Source organism: Fulmarus glacialis, unplaced genomic scaffold (genome assembly GCF_000690835.1).
Source record: "Fulmarus glacialis isolate BGI_N327 unplaced genomic scaffold, ASM69083v1 scaffold8914, whole genome shotgun sequence".
In the NCBI taxonomy this organism is placed as follows: Eukaryota; Metazoa; Chordata; class Aves; order Procellariiformes; family Procellariidae; genus Fulmarus; species Fulmarus glacialis.
Window position 1 is genome coordinate 25,642 of NW_009209980.1, and position 6,000 is coordinate 31,641.

The following is a 6,000-nucleotide window of genomic DNA, read 5'->3' on the forward strand; positions in this document are numbered from 1 at the left end:
CTGGCTAAAACTAGAATTTCAGTTATATCTATGCAACTCGCTCTCTCATTGCATTTTGGTAACTTTTATACAAACCTACTACTGTCCATGCATTTGGACAGCTGTAACAGAATGATCATTTATAAAAAATTCTGTTGCTGAGAACAGATTCTAGTGCTCTTTGAACCATATTGACTCTGCAAGTGAACAGGAGATTAAAAATAAGAAAATCAGGTTTATTCGGAGAAGTCAGCTAGTTTGACAGATATGAATGAGAATACACTATCTGAAATAAGCTATTTAAAAATAGATCTATTAGTGCTTCTCTGTTAAAAAGGACAGTAATTATAATGTACCCTAATTTCTCTACTATTAAGTTAAGTTGCAAAACTGTTGCTATTTTAACCTGTCATCTCTGCAGGCTTGTAACAAGAACAAGCTAACAACAGCAATAATAACAATGATCATGGTAAACAAATGTGTTTTTCCCTAATGAAGAGAACTACAGTAAAAATAGCAATAGGCTGGATTGCCTGCAATTTGTACTGAGAAGCAGTGCATTTTTTTGACAGGTGAAATATTACTGCAAACTGAAAGATCAGTCTATTAAACCTACCAATTAGGAAATTAAATGTCAGCCTAGGAACATACTTAGGATCATGTGAACAGCTGCTTAACTGCATGCACGCAGAACTTAGTGAGGATGTAATGTTTATTGTTAGGACTGCTAGACTGTTTTTATTCAAATTTAGGATGCTTTTTAGACCTCTCTAGGAAACAGTACTAAGTTATTAAGCTAACACTGAGGATCTTAGGTTGAGTAGCTTCACACGAATATATATCATATCATAAAACCAATGAACCATTCTTGAGGCTTCGCTTATCCAGCCACAGTCAGAATGCAGCACAATTGGCAAGCTGAACTGTAAGTTCAGCTTTCAGTACCACAGACCTAGGTGTGGGCCATTTTCTTATGGCTGTGAGATGATGCCTTCCCTTCAGAAAGGAATTTGCTATGCTTTTTGTGTGAGAGCAATAATATTCACCCTTAATCTTTGTTTGGCAAGGTCAAACAATGTGAGGTAATTTCCATGCACCTCAGTATCATCCCAAGACCCTTAGGTAGGACTTAGGAATTGTTTAAAGGAGTGCAATTCAGGAGTGGGAGTGAATGGAAAGAGGCATTTTCTAACAGTGATGGTTTATGGGGCTGTGACTATGCCGAGATATTTACTTAGGACCCCTGTAAGATACATTCCTCACTTTGTGATGTGAGTGTGTTCCTCACTTTGTGATGAACTATAGATAAAAAATCTCTACCTGACCTAATATCATAGGATCGTTGAATGATAGAATGATTTGGGTTGGAAGGGACGTTAAAGTTCATCTAGTTTCAACTGCCCTGCCATGGGCAGGGCCACCTTCCACTAGACCGGGGTGGGGCAACCACAGCTTCTCTGGGCAACCTGTTCCAGGGACTCACCACCCTCATAGTGAAGAATTTCTTCCTTATATCTAATCTAAATCTACATCTACCCTCTTTCATTTTCATTTTTCATTTACCCCTTGTCCTATCACTACATGCCCTTGTAAAAAGTCCCTCTCCAGCTTTCTTGTAGGCCCCCTTCAGGTAGTGGAAGGCTGCTATAAGGTCTCCCTGGAGCCTTCTCTTCTCCAGGCTGAACAACCCCCACTCTCTCAGCCTGTCTTCATAGGAGAGGTGCTCCAGCCCGCTGATCATCTTTGTGGCCCTTCTCTGGACTCACTCCAACAGGTCCATGTCCTCCTTATGTTGGCGGCCCCAGAGCTGAACGTAGTTCTCCAGGTGGGGTCTCACGAGAGCAGAGTAGAGGGGGAGAATCACCTCCCTCGACCTGCTGTCATGCTTCTTTTGATGCAGCCCAGGATATGGTTGGCTTTCTGGGCTGCAAGCGCACATTGCCAGGTCATGTTGAGCTTCTCATCAGTCAGGATCCCCAAGTCTTTCTCCTCAGGGCTGCTCTCAATCCATTCTCTGCCCAGCCTATATTTGTGCTTGGGATTTCCCCGACCCATGTGCACGACCTTGCATTTGGCCTTGTTGAACTTCATGACGTTCACACAGGTCCATCTCTCAAGCCTGTTAAGGTCCCTCTGGATGGCGTCCCTTCCCTCAGGGGTGTCAACGACACCACACAGCTTGGTGTCATTGGCAGACTTGCTGAGGGTGCATTCGATCCCCCTGTCCATGTCACTGACAAAGATGTTAAACAGCACCAGTCCCAATACCGACCCCTAAGGAACACCACTCGTCTCCGGTCTCCACTTGAACATCAAGCTGTTGACCGCAACCCTTTGAGTGCAACCATCCAGACAATTCCTTATCCACTGAGTGGTCCATCTGTCAAATCCATGTCTCTCCAATTTAGAGACAAGGTTGTCGTGCGGGACAGTGTCAAATGCTTTGCACAAGTCCAAGTAGATGTCATCATTGCTCTTCCCTTATCCACCAATGCTGTAACCCTGTCGTAGAAGGCCACCAAATTTGTCAGGCACGATTTGCCCTTAGTGAAGCCATGCTGTCTGTCACCAAACACCTCCTTATTTTCCATGTGCCTTAACATAATGTAACAAGGTTTTTAAAACTCTGATTCTGTCTTTTTCTGGTTCTTGTCCAGCTTCAGATTTCAGAACTCCACATCAGATCCCAACAATCCTGTCCTGCATTAAGTGGTTTGTTTCACTGGATCTGACAGGGTAATCCTTCCTCATGGGTTTGCACGTGTGAATTTACCGTGTTTATTTGTCTACTCTAACAGAATTTACCTGAGATTCCACCTGTCCCCTAGACTGTATTTCTGGACACAGATTCCAGAGCGAGGACAGAGACATCATGGAAGCTTCCTCTCCAGTATGACAGTAGTAGCAACAACCTGCAGTAAATAAATATATAAATAAGTAAATATTTGCAGGCACTGAGGGATGCAGAAAGAGAAGAAGTAGAGTATTTCCATAATTGCCATGAGACCAATGTAGCAAAAATAAAATCCACACTTCTAATCACTTTTGAATTAATGAAACATTTACATGTACTTCTCCTCTAGCCCTACCTTTGCTCGTAAGAATTCAGTTCTTCCCTCCATAAGAAAATCCAATCAAACATGCCTCACTTATCAATGCCCCAACTCTGCTCCTTCCAGGACTGGCAAGCAGTCTATCCCTTCCAACACACTCTTCATAATTCACAATGGAGTTACATAGCTGAACAGTTTTCTCACCTGTGCTCTCCAAAGCTCATCCTGCTCATGAGCCACTCTCCAGTGGGTGCCACCCATCATGGCAATGAGCAAGTTGAGCACAAGGAGCAATAACAGCAAAGGCTGAATGAGTGATGCCTTACATGAAGGGTAGGTCCACTTCATAGTTGGCAGGTCCATCAATGACGATGAGGAAGAGCTCAAAGGTGCTAAAAGTGCCATGGGGTAGTTGTGGAAGTGGCCCAGCTCATCAGGATCTTGGGTCAGAAGATGATGTAAAAAGCTAACAGAGAAAAGAGAGGAGGAACAAGAGTCATAGAATCATAGAATCATAGAATCATAGAATCATTAAGGATGGAAAAGACCTCTAAGATCATCAAGTCCAACCATCAAACCAACACCACCATGCCCACTAAACCATGTCCCTAAGCGCCTCATCTACACGTCTTTTAAATACTTCCAGGGACGGTGAGTCAACCACTTCCCTGGGCAGCCCTGTTCCAAGGCTTGACCACTCTTTCAGTAAAGAAATTTTTCCTAATGTCCAATCTAAACCTCCCTTGGCGCAACTTGAGGCCATTTCCTCTCGTCCTATCACTAGTTACTTGGCAGAAGACACCAACCTCCACCTCGCTACAACCTCCTTTCAGGTAGTTGTAGAACGCGATGAGGTCTCCCCTGAGCCTCCTCGTCTCCAGACTAAGCAGTCCCAGTTCCCTTAGTTGCTCCTCATAAGACTTGTGCTCCAGGCCCTTCACCGGCTTCATTGCCCTTCTCTGGACATGCTCCAGCACCTCAGTGTCCTTCTTGTAGTGAGGGGCCCAAAACTGAACACAGTATTCGACGTGCGGCCTCACCGGTGCTGAGTACAGGGTCACCATTACCTCCTTACTCCTGCTGGCCACACTATTTCTGATACAGGCCAGGGTGCTATTGGCCTTCTTGGCCACCTGGGCACACTGTCGGCTCATTTTCAGCCGGCTGTCAACCAGCACCCCCAGGTCCTTTTCCTCTGGGCAGCTTTCCAGCCACTCTTCCCCAAGCCTGTAGCGCTGCATGGGGTTGTTGTGGCTGAAGTGCAGGACCCGGCACTTGGCCTTGTTGAACCTCATACAGTTGGCCTCAGCCCATTGATCCAGCCTGTCCAGGTCCCTCTGCAGAGCCTTCCTACCCTCGAGCAGATCAACACTCCTGCCCAACTTGGTGTCGTCTGCAAACTTACTGAGGGAGCACTCGATCCCCTCATCCAGATCGTTGATAAAGATACTGAACAAGACCGGCCCCAAAACTGAGCCCTGGGGAACTCCGCTCGTGACCGGCCACCAACTGGATTTAACTCCGTTGACCACAACTCCCTGGGCTCAGCCTCCTGAGTTATCCAAACAGGTTGGCATGAAAGAAGTATAATGGCTACATCATGCAGACATTGTATCACAAGACAAACACAATGCTTGGCTATGCTGTATCCAATCATATACTTTGGGAAATTCTAGGGAACACAACAATAACAACAGTAAATCCATGTTGTTCCTGAAGAAGAATGAGAAGAATGTAGATTCTCTCTTACTATGGATATTGGAATTTTTCAGAAGCTGGATCAAATTCCAGCAGTCCTCTTCTCTTCCTCTGAATTCATATCCTGAATTTAGATCCTCTAAATAAGCCCTCCTTTTATGGACCCAAGTCTGCACATGAGATCTCCAAATATCATCTGCACGTTAGACAAGGTACTAGCAATAAGACCAAGGCTTCTCACAAAGAACCGTGAGCATATTGCCATGGAAATTAAGCAGAAGAGGGAACACTGGTTGCCTAGTCTGATCACCTTTACCCTCCAGGACCTCCATTTCACCTCTTTACCCACTATTGAGTTTGACTTACACTTGACTGAAGAATCTTTGCTAGAAAGGCATCTAATCTTGATTAATTCAGGAATAATGAATCTACAAGATACCTTAGACTGGTTTTCCCCATGGCTACTCAATCTTACCGTTATGATAATTTTTAATTGCAGTTTGCCTGGCACTTTTTGTGCACTACCCAATTAGGATTAAGAGCTATTTGTAATCTGGTATTTCTGCATTTTCCACCATCATCAGGTCACATATTCACCTCTTTATACTCTAAAAAAATTGAAATATTTAAATGTATCCCTGTCGCACATCTATAGTTCTCTTCTTCATCACATTTTTGAGCGTCCTTTTTAAGAGGAGAATATCAAGAACAAGACAAAATCAGTCTCACTAGTACCATACATGGACTGAAAATCAGCCTCTCACACTGACTCTATTTGCCGTTTATTCACCCACAGACCACAGTAAGCCTTTCACAATTGAATTTTTTGGCTGCTAGGAAACCCAGATCCTTCTGACATAAATGTTTTTTAGGAAATCCATTCTATGTAGATAGAATGTGCGCTCTTTTTTTCCCAGCTGTCACGGACTAGCCTTAGATGAGAATTTTCAAAAAATGGATCTTTATATTAGTATTTTACAATACTAAGCAGTCTTCCATCAGTATTATCAATATATTCTGCAAAATAATAGACCATGAAATGGTCCATAGGTCAAGTTTGCACCACACGAGGTCCATTTCATCAGAGTTTTGCTATCCAAATCTCAAACCACCAAGTCACAAGAACCACATGAATTAAGGAAAATATATCAGTGTCTGCCACTTCTTCCCTAGACACAGTTTTCCTTTGCTTGTTCAGGACCTCCTTGTCAGAAGTATCAGGCATCTAGCTAGTCCTGAGTTGTAAGCCCTTCTTAAACACAGTGAGGAC